The sequence below is a fragment of the Oncorhynchus mykiss genome, chromosome 24 (assembly GCF_057628025.1).
Source record: "Oncorhynchus mykiss isolate SJ-2025 chromosome 24, ASM5762802v1, whole genome shotgun sequence".
Classification (NCBI taxonomy): domain Eukaryota; kingdom Metazoa; phylum Chordata; class Actinopteri; order Salmoniformes; family Salmonidae; genus Oncorhynchus; species Oncorhynchus mykiss.
In genome coordinates this window covers 6717617-6740407 of record NC_143045.1, presented here as the reverse complement: position 1 = coordinate 6740407, position 22791 = coordinate 6717617, and the positions used below count along the sequence as shown (strand labels likewise).

The 22791-nt window shown below is 42.2% G+C and overlaps 1 protein-coding gene across 1 annotated transcript in view; it reads right to left on the bottom strand.

Moving 5' to 3' along the window:
- Positions 1-21820, bottom strand: part of LOC110503581 (leucine-rich repeat and fibronectin type III domain-containing protein 1-like protein) — a 158517-nt gene extending 136697 nt beyond the window's left edge. The window contains exon 1 of the mRNA XM_021581986.3: positions 20599-21820. The gene's annotated coding sequence lies outside the window, so the exon portion shown is untranslated. The remainder of the gene's footprint in view (positions 1-20598) is intronic.
- Positions 21821-22791: the final 971 nt, after the last annotated feature.

Genomic DNA, 22791 nt, shown 5'->3' with positions numbered 1-22791 from the left:
TCTGCGTTATTTATAGTGTTTGCTTGAATACGAACAGCCCAACGCTTTAATAAGGTCCATTGTCTGTTATAGGATGCGTGAAATAATTATTAATTTAAAGGTAAACTTTGCCAGGGTGTGAGGTTTAGAAGGGTGAGAGAAATCCAAGTCATCCAAGGGCATATTGCAGTGTGTTACAGTAGTAGGTTTTTAAAAGGATCACTCCAGGCTAGGGCCCATAATCTTTAAGAGTTTGATGATAATCCAATTCTGGCCTGAAGTAATTGGTGTCAAATATTTCTTGAGATGGTTGTCTTGTTTGGTCATGTATTAACACTGGGTGACAACATGTCACAACAGAGTGTCAAATTCAGACATGAAGCCCAAGGATGCAATCACTGTCTTACACACTAAAGTACAATAGCCTTGGTGATATGAGAAACAGCACATACAAGACAAATGCTGTGCTTCTTCACTACTGAACAATGCGACATAAATCGAAGTCACAGACAGTCACATCAATGTCAGCAATGGTTCAGTTTTCAGAGAAAACGTAGGTCCCAGTTTGTCTTACAACATGGTGCTGTTAGGTTGTCATATTAGGCCATGCTTATCTAAGGGAATACCACATTGCTGCATTGCTGCACAGCCAATTCTTTGCTAAATACCTTCCAGAAAGTAAATTCTGTTTAGGTTTGTATAGTGGTCATTTCCCTCTCCCCAAATACTGTCTAGTCTACCATCTCCAAGTCCACGGTGCAATACAGCAGGAAACAGGTGCAAAGGGGTAGGCGACTTTCATTGTTTAATAAAAGCTATAAACCTTTTGAGAGGATAGAGCCCATAGACTTAAACGAGGTAGTCTGCAATGCATCTTCCCAGAAGTGCCACAACAGGAGTATTTGTTATGCAGCATAGCCACAATAACACTGCCTAGATGCCCCAACTGTCTTAAGTGGATACATACTTATTGATGGATTATAACTCAAGAGCAGGGATGGAAAAAGCCCTAGCTCATTTCATAGCCCCAATACTCCTTTACTTGGATGTTGAAGGGCACTTCCATATCCAGCGGCGATGGTATATGAAGGTCATCTCAACGGTGCCATTAAATATACTCCTATCTCTCCACTTGCCATTATATGTATCGCTCATAAAAATGGCTGACTGCTTGCGCTATTATTAGGAGAGAGAGAGAGAGAGAGAGAGAGAGAGAGAGAGAGGAACAACTCCTGTTGCCTCAGCCTTTTTGGATCTGACCATGCGTTTGTCTTCTCTGGTCTGTTTGGTTTACCCTCACCGGCATAATTGTTGCTGTAGCTAAGTCTGTGCCAAGCTGTCTGAATCCGTTGGCCAAGAACAGTGGTTTCCTGTTAATGTGAGGTGTCTGCTGGATAACGGTTGTTGCCAGTGTTTTTCATGGCTACTTTGGTTTGACTTCCCTGTCTGCCAGAGTGTCAGGTGGGAAACTGCCACAAGACTAACCCGAAATTCAATTGGTTATTCTAATATCTTTTAACCTTGAACAAGATCAGCCTTTTGGAATAACTTTGGAATATATATTACTGATGGGTTCCATTTGAATTTCAAATCAAGACGGGATGAACGAATGCCACATTCAATTTCAAATATCCCATTGAAGACTGAGCATGGATTGATAGATAAACACAGTATTGACATAAGTCACAGGGCAGAAAGGTCAGGCTTCACTACACGGCTGTTACCATCATCTGTCTTTGATAACAGTCATTGCCTCTTGACTTAAAACTTAGCAATGATACTCTAATCAACCAACCATCATCCATTCAATACCCGGAGGCCTCTAGCAAGGCCGGATTTCCCTGTCCTCCTTATTCATCTCTAACATAATCCACCATGCTAAACGTGTCTCCTGTAGTGAACATGTTTTAAAATTGGTCTTGTAACATAAATTCATTTGGAGGAGAGTTGCACCTGAAATGACTGTAATTTATGCAATAAACGATTGAATAAATTACATTGACTGGCTCCAGTTTGAAGTGTCTGTTTTTGATGCATGGTAGTGTCAACTCCTGCACGGAGCACTTCTGCTATCTTTTCCCCATACACAACTCAGAGTGCTGGAAATCTATTAGACATTGCACTTTATCAAAGGATGCCTTCCTCCTAACTTCCTCAGAAATTGCAGAACTTGAGCTTTTTGAAGTGAAAGCGAAAAAGCCTGTGATTTCGAGATTTTGCTTGGCTCTTTGACAATCACCATAACTCAATTATATTCCCCTAGTGCAGTCACCCGATTCGTAGGTTTGCATCCTGCTACTTACAAGAAGAGACCTCATTTACATTGCCATTGTGTATGATACGGGCCATGCTAGATGGTGCATTCGTTCCATTTTAGGCCATAAAAACTGTTCCTTGCAGGTTCTTGCTAAATACTGATATCAACAGAATGCCAGTAGCATGTCCTCTCACACCCAAGGTTAAGATCATGTCTTGAGTTCTGTGATCAGTGGGAGGATACACTAAAGATCAAGCATTAGCCTAATTAAGTAGAAAATGATATGCATTGGCAACGTTTTTATGCTGATGACAAAGGAACTAATAAAAAACTATATTCACTGTTTCTTCCTTGTTTTAAAAAGTAGAAAACAAGTAAATTGCTGATGCTCCTTCAGGTTGAATGCATTAGCATTTGGAAGAGCTTGGGGACCTGGCCACAGAAACCAGGAGACAGTATCACATCAGGAGCATCTAAACACACTCTCACAGTCACGGGTGTTCTATTCTGGGTTGTTGGGCCACACAAGCTAAAGGCTAACAAATGTTTGTGTTTATATTTTTTTTTAAATTACAACAACCTGAAGGTATGCACAGAAATTATGACAATAACCAAATGTTGTTCTGCTCATGAAATGTCTGAAGATAAATAATTAATTATGATGCAATTATAATTCCTCATGACACACAAGCAAGTACTTTATATTGCTTATCTTTGGGCAAATGCGTTAGCTTGAAAAGATGCCTTACCGTGGTATGGTGTTTACTGTACCCAGGTGAGAACAATAATTAGAAACTTTATCAACACAATCTCTGGAGCTTGCAACAACCAATTTCTAGACACTGCTGTTGTTTCATTTATCACTGTCAAGCTAGAACCAATGCTTTGCTTAGTCGTGCTTTTTGCCTTATTTCTTTGTGCTACTTTTTACCTTATTACTTGTGTTCTGATTATGAGACACTACAGCATACACACCCACACGCATACAACCAAATGAAATAAGCATAAATAAGCATATATTCAAACGTAATCAAAGAAAGAAAAACTAAAGGATGAGCAACAGCCAAGGCAAAACAACTGTCTTATGGATGAGTATTAGAATGTTTGGAGACAGACAGACAGACAGACAGACAGACAGACAGACAGACAGACAGCGAAATGATTGATAGTGGATTTGATGGATGTTTGCATGTAAATACTGTATGTTTTTGTGAGTTTATGAATGTCTCTCCATCTGTACGAATGTGTTTGTTGGTCTGCTACAGAACACCACCTTATATAATATACAGTCATACTTCTCCTGCCACCTACCCACACTAAAGGTCTGTTCAGCTCATTCATTCTCTACCAGCAAGGAAGTGACATAGGAAATGCATTTACGGGAGAGAGATAAACGAAATGCTACATTTACTTTAGAAGACAGCTGGTGCAGTGATGGAAAATTAGGCTTTGCACCATAGAGGTGTACCAGATTGATATTGTGAAAATTTTCCATCAATTCCTTAAAGTGGCAAAATACAAAATGGTCTCTGGCAAGAGTCTTCTGAATGGCTGGAGGTGGCACATCCCAGCAAACAAAGGACATCCTGAGGACATTTGGCGACGTTCCCATTGGGTTCCTTAAGACTTTAAGCACAATACGACCCATTGACATTCTGAAAATGTTCTAGGAACATTAAAGTTCGAAGGATGTCACTGAGGACCATGTCAGGACCTTTTTAGGATGTTCTTGGTATTTTCCTTTTATTAATCCTTAGGACGTCACGTAATTGTCCCAAGGGAACGTTATCTGGGGGACCTTTGTCTAGTTCCCTGTAAGTTACCAGGACGTCAATGAGGACCATATCAGGACCTTCTCAAGACTTAGATTTGACTAGTAAGTAGGACTGCGTGATGGTCCCAAGCGAACATTCTCTGGGGGACTTTTTCTAGTCCCTGGTTTGTCCCAAGGAATTTTTTTGAACGATCTTGGGATGTTGTGTCATGGTCCTTTGGACATTTTGTCTAGTTCCCGGTTTGTCCCAGGGACGTCCCCAAAGACGTTTTTAGGACATTCTTTGGACATGGTATAATGGTCAGCTGGAGGTTTTTTCTAGTTCCTGGTTATCTGGAGACAGTCACAAGGACGATTTTAGGACATTCTTGGACATTTAATCATGGTCCCCGAGAGGTTTTTGTCACGTGATGGTCCCAGGTGTCCCAAACCATTATTTATGGTTATTTTATTTTATTTTATTTCACCAGATCACATCAGATGGTCATGTGCAGGAAGAGATACTGGTGTGCAAAAGAGCAGAAAAGTAAATAAATAAAAACAGTATGGGGATGAGGTAGGTGAATTGGGTGGGCTATTTACCGATGGACTGTGTACAGCTGCAGCGATCGGTTAGCTGCTCAGATAGCAGATGTTTAAAGTCGGTGAGGGAGATAAAAGTCTCCAACTTCAGTGATTTTTGCAATTCGTTCCAGTCACAGGCAGCAGAGAACTGGAAGGAAAGGCGGCCAAATGAGGTGTTGGCTTTAGGGATGATCAGTGAGATACACCTGCTGGAGCGCGTGCTACGGGTGGGTGTTGCCATCGTGACCAGTGAACTGAGATAAGGTGGAGCTACCTAGCATGGACTTGTAGATGACCTGGAGCCAGTGGGTCTGGCGACGAATATGTAGCGAGGGCCAGCCGACTAGAGCATACAGGTCGCAGTGGTGGGTGGAATAAGGTGCTTTAGTTACAAAACGGATGGCACTGTGATAAACTGCATCCAGTTTGCTGAGTAGATTATTGGAAGCTATTTTGTAGATGACATCGCTGAAGTCGAGGATCGGTAGGATAGTCAGTTTGGCACCTCCTCCCAGCTGCCCACTTCCAGGATACCCGGGCCAGGTCGATTAGAAAGGCCTGCTCGCAGAAGTGTTTTAGGGAGCGTTTGACAGTGATGAGGGGTGGTCGTTTGCGGATACAGGCAATGAGGCAGTGATCGCTGAGATCCTGATTGAAGACAGCGGAGGTGTATTTGGAGGGCCAGTTGGTCAGGACAATGTCTGAGGGTGCCCATGTTCACAGATTTAGGGTTGTACCTGGTAGGTTCCTTGATAATTTGTGTGAGATTGAGGGCATCTAGCTTAGATTGTAGGACTGCCGGGGTGTAAAGCATATCCCAGGTTAGGTCACCTAACAGAACAAACTCTGAAGCTAGATGGGGGGCGATCAATTCACAAATGGTGTCCAGGGCACAGCTGGGAGTTGAGGGGGCTCGGTAGCAGGCGGCAACAGTGAGAGACTTATTTCTGGAGAGATTACATTTTTTAATTAGAAGTTTGAACTGTTTGGGTATGGACCATGGGCTATCTCTGCTGTAGACTGCAACTCCTCCCCCTTTGGCAATTCTATCTTGACGGAAAATGTTCAAAAAAAAACGTTAAAAAAAAAAAGATTTATATTTTATTGTATGTGTAAAATTGTCCTCTGTAGTGGTCATTAGGACATAAATATGAATACAATTACATTACAGTCAATGGGTACAGTACGTGAAAAACATAGTTGTGGCATCGGTGTGCCCACTGCAATGGACATTTATTGTCCTCTTATTTAGCTCTTATTTAATGTGAAAAAACTTATTCACTACCGTTCAAAAGTTTGGGGTAACTTGAATGTCATTGTTTTTGAAAGAAAACCACGTTTTTTGTCCACTAAAATAACATCAAATTGATCAGCAATACAGTGCAGACATTGTAAATGTTGTAAATGATTATTGTAGCTGGAAACGGCTGATTTTGTATGTAATATCTACATAGGCCCATTATCAGCAACCATCACTCCTGTGTTCCAATGGCACGTTGTGTTATCTAATCCAAGTTTATAATTTTAACAGGCTAAATCATCATTAAAAAACACTTTTGCAATTATGTTAGCTCAGCTGATTAAAGAAACAATAAAACTGGCCTTCTTTAGACTAGTTAAGTATCTGGAGCATCAGCATTTGTGGGTTCGATTACAGGTTCAAAATGGCCAGAAACAAAGACCTTTCTTCTGAAACTCGTCAGTCTATTCTTGTTCTGAGAAATGAAGGCTATTCCATGTGAGAAATCGTCAAGAAACGGAAGATCTCGTACAACGCTGTGTACTAATCCCTTCACAGAACAGCACAAACTGGCTCTAACCAGAATAGAAAGAGGAGTTGGAGGCCCCGGTGCACAACTAAGCAAGAGGACCAGTACATTAGTGTCTAGTTTCATGGCAGCTTCATTAAATAACCTGGGAACTAGGGTACAAAAACCTCCAGGGGAACATGACACACCGACCCAAGAACATCCTAAAAACATCCTCAGGGTTGTCCCCGGCACCAACCAGGAATTAGACAAAACCTCCAGGCAACCATGACACAACGTCCTGACCACTTTAGGCGACCATTTCGTGACATTCCGGGGACGTCCTAATGACTCATTTTTGTTTGCAGTGATGCCACGTCGGTGTGCTGCGGGCATTTGTCACTATAAATGAGTAGGTAAGTGTCCCAGAGCTTGGATAAATCCACTTCGCAGGGCAGAAAATCCATCTCGATTAATGACCTCAGTCTTATCAGCAAAGCCACTGCCATATCTGATTGGCATAAAGGGCCCATTTTATTACACACAGTCCCAAAGTCCAATGAATACCATATCAAATCCAAATCAAATGGTTTGGTCATATACACATACAGTATTTAGAAGATGTTATTGTGGGTGTAGCTTGTGTCCCTAGCTCTACAGTGCAGTAGTATCTAAAAACAATTCACAACAATACACACACATCTAAAAGTAAAATAATGGAATTAAGAACTACATAAATATTAGATTGCGCAATGTCGGAGTGGCATTGACTAAAATACAGTAGAATAGAATACTGTATATACATAAGAGATGAGTATAGCAGTATGTAAACATGATTAATTTAAGTGACTAGTGTTCCATTATTAAAGTGGCCAGTGATTCTAAGTCTATGTATATAGGGCAGCAGCCTCTAAGGTGCAGGGTTGCGTAACCGGATGGAAGCCGTCTAGTAATGGCTATTTAACAGTGTGATGGCAGTAGAGAGATACAGTAGAAGCTGTTTTTCAGTGTATCGGTCCCATTTTTGATGCACCTGTACTGACCTCGCCTTCTGGATGATAGCGGGGTGAAATGGCCGTGGCTCGGGTGGTTGATGTCCTTGATGCTCTTTTTGGCATTCCTGTGACATCGGGTGCTGTAAGTGTCCTGGAGGGCAGGTAGTTTGCCCCTGGTGATGCGGTGGGCAGACATAATATAATGTAGATATAATAGGAGCAGCATGCGGGATTACCTCATAGATAAGCAATTTCTCAGCCATTCCCAAGAAGAAGCCACAGAACTACCCTGTCTTCCAGATCGTCCCTGAAATTGGACCAACCATTCAGCTACTACGTTTCTAAAGCCAACGTCATGTCACATGTCACTTGCACATCCTCATCTGCACATCTATCACTCCAGTGTTAATTGCTAAATTGCAATTACTTCGCCACTATGGCCTATTTATTGCCTTATCTCCTTACTTCATTTGCACACACTGTATAGAGATTTTTCTATTTTGTTATTTGACCGTATGTTTGTTTATCTCATGTGTAACTCTGTTGTTGTTTTGTCGCACTGCTTTGATTTATCTTGGACAGGTAACAGTTGTAAATGAGAACTTGTTCTCAACTGGCCTACCTGGTTAAAGAAAGGTGAAATAAAAAAATAAAAAACTTTCAGAAAGTAAACCATTCATCGAAAGCAAGGTGAGCTCGAAAAAGGAACTGCTGAATCTAGGTTACCCTACTTCTCCTGCTATCCTTCCTTCACCATACAGTACCTATATGCACTGCACCATACAGCACAGCACATGTTTCTCAGCATAATGTGTTCATTCTTCCACATATGTGACTTGTTTCAGGAAACTAGGCGTATGTCTCATGTCACTACTTCACAGGAGCAGCATTTGAACATAAACACGTTTTTTGGCAGAAATGCCTTCTGGTACATGTGAACTTTCATGTCCCTTAATAATAACTTGTATTCCATCCATAAAAATGTATTAAATTGTTAAATTGCGAGCCTAGTTGGTTTAGCCACAGAAAAAAGGCAAGAACCTTCCCACTAGTATTGATTGGCTGAGATAATGTATGGGCTGGACATGCCCGGAGATGAGTTTGGATTGGTCTGCCATGTAGCAAGCTTCTGTCTATAAAGTCAGCTGTTCAGTATGTGTTGACAGTCCTTTCTACCGCACCGTTTTTGAAAGATATAACCTTAGCCATGGAGAACTACAAAAATGTTGCTACCTTTCTCAACAACATTGATGCACTGAATTTAGCAGGGGCTATCGACAGATCAGTTGGAAAATGTGATGGGCTGTTTTCTGCACACGCCACATTCAGTGTGAACCGGAGTGACTTGACATAAAGCTGGCCAAACAAGATGTTGCTTCAAGCAAGACAGAGTTAAATGGTTCCAGTCTGCCGTGAAGCGTTCATCTATATGGGCAAGAGTCTAGCTACATTTTCCAGATTTAAGTTTCTAATTTTGTCATGAAGTCATTTATATTGCAAGTTAAAGCATTCTGTTAGTTAGCTAGCAAACGTTAATACCTTTCTTGCACTATTGGTTAGAGCCTGTAAGGAAGCATTTCACTGAATACCTGTTGTATTTGGCTCACTTGACAAATAAACTTTAATTTGATTTGATTTGTTGGCTCGCTAGCTAACGTTACGTGTACGATCTGTGTAGTAATATTATTCGAACCAGAAATTAATTTCCATTGCTAGTTATAGCCTAATGTTAACTAGTTTGTTAGCTTTAGCTACCTGCAGATTCATACTAGAGCTTTGACAATGTTTGTATTGGTAGTAGTATGAGTTGGGGTTATGCTGATTCTTTATTTAGCTAGCTACATGTCTAAACAAAAGACTCCACTTTGGCCGGATTATTAGATGACCCTTCAAATTAGCAGGTGTGTCTGGGGGTGATTACGGGCCATCAATTCTATTTCATGAGACGTGTACATGTCTAGACAATAGTGAACCATTCACTATTGGTGGGTATAGCATTTCCTTCAAATGACCCATCAATTTAGAGAAGTGTGTTGGGTAAGCATCTAATAACGATGAAATATTGTGTTCTGGACACTTTGTTTTTGATATTGCTCCTATGCAAGTACTATCACTGTACCGTTTCCCCCTTCTGTATCCCGTGCATGTGACAAATAAACTTAGATTTTATTTGATATAGTGTGTGTTTACCACATGGCCTCACATGTGAATCTTTAAAGAGATGGATGGGACAAAGGTCTAAGAGGGTGTGAACGATGCTGAATGGGTGTAGACAAAGAAGAGCTCTCCAGTAGGTGTACAAAAACATTCAAGGGCCATTTTCTCAAAAGTGAGGTTACAAGTTGATCAACTTTCAAAGCAGAATGACTTTCCAATCGTTCCTCAACTGCAGTGTGTGATATACCATTTTCTAGCTCTGAATCACACTTTTATTGAATGCAAAAAACACAGTTTCAAATTTTGCTACTTAAGACCGAGTCAAGTTGGTTGGTCACATATAGTATGCCTCAACACATACAGTATTAGGTAAAACTGCTTAACTTCTTCAGAACGGCGAATCAATCACCATTTGTCCCCCTTTCTCTCTCTTTCCTCCTTCCATTTTCTACTTAGCCCACATGAATATAAAGTGTGTGTGTTCATTGACTCGCGTTCGTTGCGCATGAGTCGTCAATTTTTGTGGCTGATGGCGATGGGATTGATGAGCAATGGGGACGTGAGAGAGGGGGTGGGAGTGTTGACAGCTCTGACACTAGGAACAATGAAAGCAAACAAGAGAGGATGGAAAAAAAATGATGCCGCCTGTCAGCCAGCAATAACATTGAGTCTCTCAATAATCTGATTGAATGTGTTATTTACCTCTTGAAAGGGAAACAAAAGTGGAACCTTTCGAGACAGGGTGGTGGTGGGGGGGGGGGGGGGGGGGGGGGGGGGGATGGGGGGGGGGGGTGATGAGAAGGAGAGATTGAGTTGCTTTCGAAAAGGAGATGGAGAAAACAAGGGATGGGAGAAATGGAGAAGGCAGGAGGAGGAACATGGTGGTGTTGAAATCCTACAGTCAAAGTTTTATTCCAAATAGCCTCCCTCTGCAGTTCCTTGGTGGAGGGCTTTGCAGAGCTGAGATGTAGCCGTGACAATGAGAGCTACTAGGATTGTTTTTCATTTTGATGGTACATGGGAATTGATTTTTACTGGGGAGGGATTCTGGGGGTATATGGAGCAAAATCCTTGACCAAAGCTTTGGCAGAAAGTCTTGCGATTTGCAAGGGCAGATCGAATGTTACATTGTTCACTATTCTGAAAACATTATTAGACTATTATTTCCCTTTTAATTGGTTACACTCACACACTCCTACTCCTATGAAATCAATTTGTGGTCCTGGGAGGACAACTACAAAAATGTACTTTCTTGACCTTGCCTCTAACCAAGCACAGCCCAAAATCTTATCTGCCAATGTTGCTCTTGTCTGCAATCCCTGATATGCTTATGTGCTGCCTCAGAGCAACCAGATATCCTGAGATTATTGCCTTGGGGTTTACCATATAATATGCATCCAGGGAAAAGAGTGTCGACTCTTTTCTGGATTGCTGTAGGGAAGAGATTCCAGAAACATAAACGGAACACTTGTCAAGTATGCAGTGCAATACGCACACATGTAAATGCTGGATGATTCATGTTCCATGATAGGGGACCTACTGTAGTAGTAACTCAATGAATTAAGAGTAGACAAATGGCAAATAGTATGAGATACTCAATATAATATCTGAATGATTACTCTGATTGTTCTATTCTAACCCTCAGCGTGTCTCCATGGCCGTGGTACGCCCAACATTGATGTATGTTATCGAGTCCCCATGTGCAAGCATCTCAAGAGTGAGTTAGCTACTCCACAACAGGTAACATAACTACTGAATATCAACCTACAGAGACATCTCCTCCTCCAGAGTTACAACTCCATAGAGTCTAAAGGGCAGCCTGACTTCTGAAAATGTTTTGCAGGGTGGCCTACATAGCTCTATCTGTGTGCTGTGTGCTGCTGCTGGGTGGGGTGGGGGGGAAACCATTTTCTTCAGCTTCCAGTGCATGATGGGAAACAGTGGTTGGTGCCAGACAGTGTCAGGGCCCAGTAGGGATCTAATCACCCCAGTCTCAGCAGGGAGCTCAGCCACCACAGCCACTCTGGGCGGACTCAGGCTACAGGTAGTAAAAGCCTGCTTCACCCCACCCACCAACTGATCAATGAGTGCTAAGGTTCAGGAAAGAGAAGGAGAGAAAGAGTGTGTGCATGCGTGTGTATTTGTGTGTGCATTTGTGTGTGCGTGTGTGACATGGGAGCGCAAGGCTGAGCTGAAAGGATGGGGAGAAGGAGGACATGGGAAATGGGAGTGTGAGGTTTTTGAAATATATTTGCCATCAGGTATTGATCATCAGGTATTGATCATCAGGTATTGGTTTTTGAAATATATTTGCCATCAGGTATTGATCAGATGATGAAGACAATTGAAGCAATTAATGGTTGAAACAAGTTTGCTGAGCCACTGTTACTCTCTCCTTACAGCACTCAACCCACAATGCATTGCAGAGTCTCATATGAAAAATTAATGAGGATCCCTTTCGTGGGGAATACATCAAGTGCAGAATTACAAGAGGGATGCAGCTCTCACACTCCCAAGACTCAAGGCTCACACCTACTGATTATTTTGTTTTCTCTCCGACACATGGATTACTCCATGGCCCTAATAGAAAATTAGGGCTAGGAGAAGTCATATGCTGTATCTGTGAGAGATAGGGTGAGAAAGAGAGTTAGAGAGGTAGGTAGAGATAGTGAGAGATAGAAAACGAGAGACAGGTAGATACAGGAAGAAAGAGAGAAAGGAAGTGTGTGTGTGTGTGTGTGTGGGTGTGTGTGGGTGCGTACCCGCATTCATGTGTGCTACTCTCTTTTCAGTTAATCCCTTTTTTATTAGATTAAACAAGAGGGTGTAGAAAAAAGCTGGTTTAATTTCCCTGGGCATATTTCACTGGACCGCTGTTCAGAGAGGTATTCAAATTATCCACAGTTAATTTTTTCATTTTTATTTTATTTTTACCTTTATTTAACTAGACAAGTCAGTTAAGAACAAATTCTTATTTACAATGAAGGCCTACAGTAAACAGCCAACAGAGTAAATTGATATGTACGATATTAAATCAATGATCATTTCATAGGTGGCACATTATATGTGAAATTGCTGCAGTGCAAGTCTGCTAGCTAGATTAATAAGATTCAAAATGTTTATGTGTGGGATAAAGTGTCATTTACACTTTACACTTTAATGCCGCAAAACCCAGAGCTTTGGCAATGAATCTTCCCTCTTTTTATCCAATACACTTTATCCTTTTGTATTGGATTTGAAATGATCTGAGAATCTCAAGAATGCGGCGGTTATCAGTCCTTTTCGCCCGTTGAAATAAGTGGAGACACAAATGAGTGATTAGCACTTGAAAGGCTGTGGGTCATATCAAAGTGCTGACAAAGTGAAGTTAGAAAAATTCATGTTTTTCGAGATCAGAGCGAGAAGCTCAGAATCCTCATTCACTCTCTCTCCTGTCCTCAATCTCAGGCTATTTGAGTGCATTGCGCCTTTGGATATTGAAGCACGAATGAGCAATGGATATGCCATTTCCTTGTCACCGAGATGCGATTGAAAACTGCATTCTGACACACGCAGGAAAAATATGACGCACTCTGAAGCAAAGCTAGAATGATGTGATTGGAACTAACATTACATTCAAATGTGATCAGAATTTTGTGGAAAAGAGATCCATTTACTATTACACTGTTCTTGCAGTAAAATGACAATCAGTACAACCTTCAAAAAAGTATAATTTGTGTCTATGACAATCTATGCAAGAATCGCAATACATGATTTGTCACCAGTACTTGAAAACGCCAATAAAACAGTACATACATTATGCTCCATACATACATATGATGTGTTACAGTAGATATGACATCACACCATACAGAAACTATGATGATAGCTTAGTAAGACACTTACTGTCACAGGAACACACACCAAAGTTATTATTAGTAGTGTGGGCGCAAGCCGTAAAATGTGCCAGGGAGGAAAAAGTTTATGATTTGGCTCTCGACGAAGATTAAAAAAACCTCGATGTGAATTAACGAGGAAGTCGAACACACCTCAATTCAAACTGTTGTTAGAAAATCAAACTCAAATTGGCAAGTTGAAACATAGCCTATGGAAAATTAGCAGGCGGCGTGAATTTGCTTAAGGGCGGCGTGGGTGAACTGTCCAGTTGCGTAACAATCACATTTTGGAACGGCGAGTGCATTCTGCGATCACACACACATAACAAACAAAAAAACTCATGCTGGGACGACCATTAGAGATATTTGGAACTCACACGTGAAAAGGTTAAAAAACATTCCTTCAAAGAAACAATTTTGAAGCCAAATCAAAATGGAACACTTTTCAATGTTATATCTGACATGGTACAGGTGTCTTTTTTTTTTTTTTTAAGCCCATAACCATGTGTGTGTGTGAGGTGTGTACTTTTGCTCAAAGTAGATTTGTTTAAGACTACCAAGAAACAACCCGATTTAGCCCACTGCAGTAAAAGGTTCATGAAATAAGGGAGAAGCACAAGATCTAAGGCGTGAATAGAACCTTGGGGTCCAGAAATGGGCACATTAGCAAGAAAGCTAGCTCCCTTGGGGGAGCTGTAATTGTGCTTATCAACGCCACAGTCATTACAATACAATGGGGTAAGTGTGTAATGTTAATGCAGCATGAAAAACTAAACCATCTTTGGTTAATATGTTGCTGTAGCTGGCAAACAAACACACATCCATGTGCATATGCATACACATGTGAGAAAGTCAATAATCCAGATGTCTTTAGAAGGTCTAATATATTTGAGGCTGTGCTCCATGGCTAATTGCTTCGCTTTCCAGGTGCCTGCTCGTACATGACCAGGCTACTGTGCTGTTAAACAGGCTCGTTAAAACCTCATGTAGTATCAAGCCTCTCTCCACCCGGACGTGATCGCCTTCGGCTGCTCATCTCGAGACCTTTGACCTACATACAGTATGCAGAGGCAGGAATGGCTACTGGAGGTGTGCACTCCTCTCACATGGGACACTCACTCGTGTTCTATTCGTCTGAGAACAAATTTGTTCGCAGATGCACAACAAATCCTGGCCATGGTTGCAAACAGTCAAAGCAAACATATTACACATAAGAAAACACAGTGGTGAGGTATAACAATAGGGGTGAAATAATGCAGGGTACTACAGCGCTCCTCTACTGTCCACAATGGATGCAGTACTTCTCCAGTTTCATAGCTACAAATTGATGAAAGCCATTGATTGAAAGACGAGTCAATTTTCCTAGCTAGTGTCTTAGACTGGAACTATACTGCAGCATTAAGGATCTGTATATTGCACCTGCAGCTACAGTCTCTAGACTAGTCTGTGTTGGTGGGTCTAGCTGGTCTCCTTGGAGATCATGTCCATGAAAGTCTGCTGGGGTGAGATGACGGTCTGGAGGATGATCCCTGATCGTTGTCCTGCAGGCTCACACAGGGGGAGAGAGAAAGGAGGAAAATGGGGTTTCCTCTTGTTTATTGGCCAGAGCAGCCATTTGTCCACATCTTGACGTAATAGTGAGACTACCTCCATGGCATCACTCTGTATCTGCTGGAGCCATGACAATGGATGGCGGTGGTTGAGAACGGAAGCATCGATCATCTATAGGGCCCCATCATCCTCCCACTAGGCCGACACTGGGTGACACCGCAGGGACGCCCCTATCTTGACCCCGGCGAGCACTTGTTTCCTCTACCGTTGACCTGGCTCTGAGTTGGAGGGTGGAGCATGGAGAGCCAAGCAGCGTTGGACTAAGTGCAACGTAGAAAATTGATGATCGAGGAAGCACAGGAAAGGAATACTTATTGCTTACGGTACATGCGGGGTCAATTTTGTTACCCTCCACTCACAGACACATTGATAAAAGATCATCTCACTCATTACACAATGTTGATCTTGCATCAATCGACTTAACTGTGTGATCCCCAAAAAAGACAAAAGCAGTTTAGATTGAATTGCATTTCAACCTTTCATCAAGCAACCAGTAGGGACTTGACTATCCATGTATTTCCATGAACTATTTATGAATCATTTTTATTGGATAACGAGGCTGTTAGCCAACAATAAAGGCAGACAGCTCAAGAAAGTATTAGCCCCCACTTTAATCTCCCCTTGAAGTTCTCTATTGCCTCTGGTGGAAATATGATCCGGAGGGTTGTGCCAGCTGTCGTGATTTACGAGCTGGAAGGAAAGGTAATCATGACCTCTCATTCACACCCAGTGTCTTTTCTCCTTGCTGGTTACTCTCTGATGTACAATGCCAGCCATGATGGTCTTATTGTTTTGATTTCTTGCCATTGAGTATCTCCTTTAACCAGGGGTGACCGACCTACCATTGCATTTCATCCTTAGAACAACATCATATTTACTGAGCTGGATATTTTCACTGTTGCCAGCTCATATCATCACAAGCACAGCCTAGTAATGAATGTGGCAACATTATTGTCTGTAGTGATGTCAACCATGGCCCATTTCAGAATCCATAAAACTAAGCTTGTCGGCTCCAGCCACTGACTAATGTGGGTCGTAACCTACACTACGTGAGAGTATGGGTGTGTGCCTATTGAAGCTTAGAGGAATGTTGGTGTTAAAAGAAAAAGAAGCTCAGTCCCACTTTAAACAAACAACGACTGTATGTGTTAAGGTTTTGGAGCAGGAGCTGTTATGTCACACTTTACACAGCATGACAAACATACATTATTTGTGAAGAATATGTCATGAGTAATGCTCTTTAAAGCATTTATAACTGGTTGTTTGCTTAAATGCCCCAACCTCTCCAATAATGTACATTAAGGGGAAAGAAAGAGGGAAAGAGAGGAGGAGGACAAAGAGGAGGAGGATATTCAAGGTGAAAGTGATGGCTGAGCTTGGGGGTGAGAGTTGGATCAATGGTGGAGGAGACTACTGAGGGTCAGTGGGCAGCTAGATCACAACAGAACAGCCAGCAGCCCTGAGGAGGTATTGAGGGCCTGCCAGCTCACTGAAAAGGGCTAATAAAGGCCTCACTGCACGTGGATCAAACCGTCACCAAATGGGAATTAGGAACAAAGCTCAGGCGGTGATGACCCCACACCTTAATTCACACATTGAAGACCTTCTGATGGACAGAGAGATCAACTAATCCAAAAAGGTACACCATATCCAGGACTTCCTGAATATCTGTGAGTAAGCCTATGTTTTGAAAACAAAACAATTTACACGTTGTATAATTTCATTATGTGTTATGTACATTACATACATTTCACTAATCTAACAATAATATGGAAACTTATCATGGCTCGATCATACAGTCCCTCCCCTATCTTTTCCCATCTGCATTGGTATTTCCAGCAAATTAACCCCACACACATCATTACTAGTCACACCCTGATCCGTTTCACCTGTCATTGTGCTTGTCTCCACCCCCCTCCAGGTGTCGCCCATCTTCCCCATTATCCCCTGTGTATATATATACCTGTGTTTTCTGTCTTTTGCCAGTGTGTCTTGTTTGTTCAAGCTTACCAGTGGTTTGTCTCAGCTCCTGGTTTTCCCTAGTCTCTTTTTCTTGTCCTCCTGGTTTTTGACCTTTACCTGTCCTTACCCTGTGCACGCCCGCCTGACCACTGCCGGTCTCTGACACAGAGCCTGCCTGTCATCCTGTACCTTTGCTGCACCTCTGTATTACCGACCTCTGCCTGACCTGAGCCTGCCTGCCATCCTGTACCTTGGCCTCTGTTCTGGATTGACCCCTGTCTATCTTGACCTGTCCCTGTGGTTACAATAAACATTGTTCCTTCACACAGTCTGCACTTGGGTCTTACCTTGATTCCTGATAATTACTAGTTAATGACCTCATGCTTATGCATGTATAGCTTTTATAGGGCAGCAGGTAGCCTAGCGGTTAGTGCATAGGGCCAGAAACCGAAAGGTTGCTAGTTCAAATACCTGAGCTGTCAAAGTAAAAATCTGTTGATGTGCCCTTGAGCAAGGCACTTAACCCTAATTTGCTCCATGGGTGCCATACTACTATGGCTGTAAAACATCGCGTTTCGATGCACCTATCAAGTGTGTCACAATAAACATTTTCTTTTTTTATATATCAAATTGTGTATGAGCTCATGCTTGCAAGCCGTTGAGTTTGGTTTACGCATTAATTTCATGCCTATTGCGGACGGGAAATGTCACCCTTTCTGCATGAGTTCTGCCCACATCTGAAGTTCATCAACCCGATTAGGCTACTGACTGGAGCATATACATTTTCTCTATAACAGTTGCAAAAGAGGATTACACTTGCCCAAAACAATGAGAAAACAAACCCCAGCCAATAGCAACAGTACAGTATGGGCTGCAGCCGCAATGCTGTAGATTTGTGGTTCACACAATCTATTTTTATCTTAATGCTGACAGCAACCACGCCACTGTTCACACAACGGTGATTGAGATAATTGGGTGCCATTTATCCACGGTCTCGCTCAAAGCCTTAGACATTTCCCCCCATGATGCCTTATGGTGCAATGATAGTAGCAACGGTATGCATTCTATCCCTTTTCTCCCCTTGTAATTCCCCTTTTCTAATCTATATAGTGCCCCAGCATGGGGAACCTGTTTACAGGAGTTGAATCAGAGGGCAATATTTACACACCATGAAAGCAGGGAAGAGACTGCAATGAGTGAGTGTGGCTATTTCAGGTTTATTTCCATGCGGGGTAGTTCAGACAAGTTATTTAACATATGCCAAGTCTTCAGCTTTGATGGAAAGAAGGGAAGGCTGGGAGTTAAAGGAGAAACTCCCTTGAGCTATTGCTGTGTGTGTATTGTGTTTGACAGGCCATGATGGACCGCAAAAAGGCTAAATCTACAAAGGATTCACCTTACCAACCTAGCTGTTCTAAATAATTCCCTGCATGAGTAATTCACAATAATACACCTACATTGCAATAAAACCACCCTAAACCAATAGCAAGTCTCAGTTTGTATTCCATTGTGTGACTACAGGGGAAGTTCATTCAGGTAGCGGATGGAGAGAGTTGCTTTCTGGATGCCAGACTCTATGGATCAAAGCAGGCTTTAACAGTGAAGCTAATCCACTACAACCTGACCTGCCTCACACAAGTGCAAGACTAGGCCCTGTTAGGTCCCTACCAACCCACTAACTCCAACTTCACAGCTGCCTTGAATGTTAACAGACACAATAAGACTGCACAGCCCTCACTTACCACAATGTGGGATAGTCAAGGGCATGAATCGTTGCTGAGCTGGGCTGGGGAGGCATGGTCTTGACTGGGGATGGAATGAAGAGTGAGAGCGGACCCGTATGCCTCAGGATGTCTATTCCACCATAATGGCCTACTCTGTTCTAATTCTCACCCTACTGACAGAGAGCCCGCTCTGGGCAGGCACAGAACACCAGACAGCCTGGAGTAGCCAGGTACAAATGCATTTTTGTTAGCACCAGCCGTGTCCACCTAATCCCACCCATGGGCTATGAGTTGGAACTCACACACACAAACACACACACACACTGCTAGGAAGGTGTCAACATGCTGTTTCTGAGCTATAGCAGTACATAAAATATAACCTAGACTGAAACAAACAGACACACACACACACACACACACACACACAAAAAAACACACACACACACACTCTCTCTCTCATGACAATGATTCAGCCTTCATCCTGCGCAGTCCCTCCCCAAGGAGGCACAAACTCTAACACCAGGCAGCAAAGTGGTCTTCAGCTATTGACTGGTCATTATAAAGGCATTTGGGCTTTTTATGAAGATTGCAAAAATCTATCTTGTGTCTATTAGTCTACAGGGCCTGAATATTATTGAGAGCCTTTCATATTCAACTCACCAATAGTCATCCTCTATGCTAAATACAAACCTATCCATATTTGGCACCAGAACAGGCCACCACAGGTGCTGGCTGACTTAGAGGCAAGGCTGTCACAATGGAGAGGAAAATGCTAATTGGTGCACATTAGAGACACGTCATATTTCAAAAAGGCTATCAGAATTGTGTCAGATATGACCTTCAAATCAAATGACGCCCTAATCGCTGATGCATGAAGATTAGTGACTTAGCTGTCTTGTAATTACATTGTAGCCTAGATATAAGTGCACTCACTACATTTCGTACATGCGAGTGTGTAGGCTAGGTGCTGAGTGGTTTTTTGTCTGTGTGTGAGGCCGTCTCTGTGAGAATAAGTGTGTGGGTGTGAAGTGCGAGTGATATAAAGTAGAGCACCTTGTAATGCTCCATATGACCGTTATCGAGGCACACACATCGCCTGAGACACAGTTATCTATTATTTATCGTTTGTTTGTGCAGCAGATAACTAATATATTCATGACTATTCATTTGATCATGATGCAGCGTAAAATATATAATGCCATATGGCTCTCAAAACGGTAAAGTTTCAAGGATACCGTTTCGGGAGCTATTGCACTGAGCGTCTCATAAAGCCAATTCGTCAGTGAATTCAATGCTAACGTTGGAGAGCTGTCAATGGTGCTGAAAGTCTCACCCAGCCACATCTGCCAGCGAAAACAGTGCTAGTTTTGATGTCAGTGCAGCCTACCTTACCAACCACACTCCTCGCTGTTTCTTTCGCCCCTACATAGCTAGTCACTGCAAGCGCAGAAGCAAATGAAACATACCTAAAATGTGTCCTCATTCCAACAGAGTTAACGCATTCCAATGCGGTCAGGATTACAGGCAGCTCTGGCAGCCACAAAGCACACCATTTCGTAAATGACACCAATTAGGCCTAAACATGTTTTAGTGTTTCACTCATTTCTGTACATCATTGAGACACTGCATAAAATACCTTGCTTTGGTAACGTAAATATGCTTACAAAACATAGATTCACATATTCCTGCATTATTAGCTAGAATGGAAAACATACTCATTCGTGCACAAATATACTATATTTAATCAAATGGACGTCAAATATTAGAATGCATGTTGGCACAAGGATGGCGATGCAGGCTATCGTCAGTAGTGCATGCCGGTAATTCTTCAACTAATAAAAATGCAGCAATGTTCAGGGCTGTTCTCATGCGAAATTGCATTCCAAATCGCAGAAACCGGCATTTCATTTTCGAACACGTTTACATGATTAATACGTTATCAATTAGCCTACCTTTTTGATTTGAGCCCTCTCTCCTGTCCCTCAAAGTCGAAAGATCCCGCTCTCTAACGCACGGCGTCTGGCGATTAGCGTCCAACTTTGCACTTCTGTCCCCACACGGATGGATCCGGTGCTGCCCAGGGTGAAACAGAGACCGCGTAGGGTTGCTCTATAGCAACGCCAGTCAGGCAGCGCAGGGAAATGTCTAAGCGCGAAAAGACGCACACCCAGACAGGAGACAAGCTTCAGGTACCACCACCGGCCACAGGTATAGCAAACACACACTGGAAAACGCATAGGAATAACAAAGATATAAGAGTGGAAAGTTACTACTATAAGGGGGTTTTAGTAAATCAAGCTACTACTATAAGGGGGTTTTAGTCAATCGATTCGGTTTCATCTGTGCTGGGTAGCAATGCCTCTTCGCACCTCGGTTGCAGTGCAAAATGTCCTTGACTAACATGCTGATCACATTTATCCAATGGTTCCTGGCACAACGTTCTTTGAAACGTTGTGTTGTCCGTTCCCCAAAATGTCAAAGAAAGCATACAATTGTTAGAAACACACTCCGGTGAATTGAAACGGACTGTACCGTTATTCAAAAACAATCACTCATGCATTTTGGAGAAAAATTATGCAGTAACCTTGAACTTTGTCCAAAATACAAGGTGCAGGCGTGTCCAGCGTTTCTCCAAAATCCATAGCTGGGTTCCTACAACCTCCTACAAAGCCAACACTTTAAAAAAATACATCCAGTGAAAGTAAAACAACCTTTCAAGCGAAGGAATGTCCTATGTCAATGAATTACATCGCTGTCACCTGATATTCGTCTCAATGAGGTTATTGGGCAATTGACCGTGAATAATTTACACAACAATTCTGTGGATCACCCTAGGTGAGCGAGCGGGTGGGGTGAGATGCAATCTCAGCTCCGGAATTGCAGCGGCACGCCCAGTCCGATGTCTTTCCTTCTCATTCCCACCCGCGAGTACTTTCCGCGTCTCTCCTTGTAGGCCTACTTGCTGACCAAGTAAGTAGCTTGCAGAGAGAGACCTATCTCATCCACCTCCAGGTCTTCAAGTCAAACCGTGAATTTAGTTCAATTGAGCTGGTGTGGAGGTGTTGCATTGTGCCTCGTTGGGAATACCATGTAGGCTAATAGGTTTCACTAAAACATGAGATGCAGAGAGGGGGGGAACAGAGCTGTGCACGGGAGGGAGGGAACGATGCACTCACTGGTGGCAATGCACTTGTGAATTTAAAAGAGATATGCGCTTGTGGATTTAAATTTATTGAATTCAGCCTTTTAATGTGTAGCCTAATAATAATCATTTCAGTCGCTCATGATTTTAAATCATAATGTTTACTTGGTCCTTGTAGGCCTACATGGACGTCGTAGATTTGATGCTGTTTATTGTGCTCAGGCTGTCATCATATATCTCTAATTGCCATTAATACCATTCAATTAAGTCTTACATTAAATTATTGCATTATTATTTGTATAGGCCTGGCAAAGGGTACCATGTCTCACCCCAGGACAGTTAGGCACAGAAGGCTAGATTATTTCCAAGGTGCAAGATTTAGTGAATAAAGTTGCAGAAAGTATCTTAAATCATGGACTAATGCATTCAAGTTCTCAAGACCAAATAAATATACAGTACCAGTCAAAAGTTAGGACACACCTACTCATTCAAGTGTTTTTCTTTATTTTGTTGTATTTTTTTCTACACTGTGGAATAGTGAAGACATCACAACTATGAAATAACACATATAGTGTGTTATGTAGTCCCCAAAAAAGTGTAAACAAATCTAAATCTATTTTATATTCTTCAAAGTAGCCACCCTTTGCTTTGATGATAGCTTTACACGCTCATGGCATTCTCTCATCCAGCTTTACATGCAGAAATCATCCGTTCACCTACTCTGCGTCTCACAAAGACATGGCAGATGGAACCAAAAATCTCAAATTTGGATTCATCAGACAAAAGGACATATTTCCACGGGTCTAATGTACATTCCTCACGTTTCTTGGCCAAAGCAAGTCTCTTCTTCTTGTTGGTGTCCTTTAGTAATGGTTTCTTTGCAGCAATTCAACCATGAAGGCTTGATTTACGCATTCTCCTCTGAACAGTTGATGTTGAGATGTGTCTGTTACTTGAACTCTGTGAAGCATTTATTTGGGCTGCAATTTCTGAGGCTGGTAAA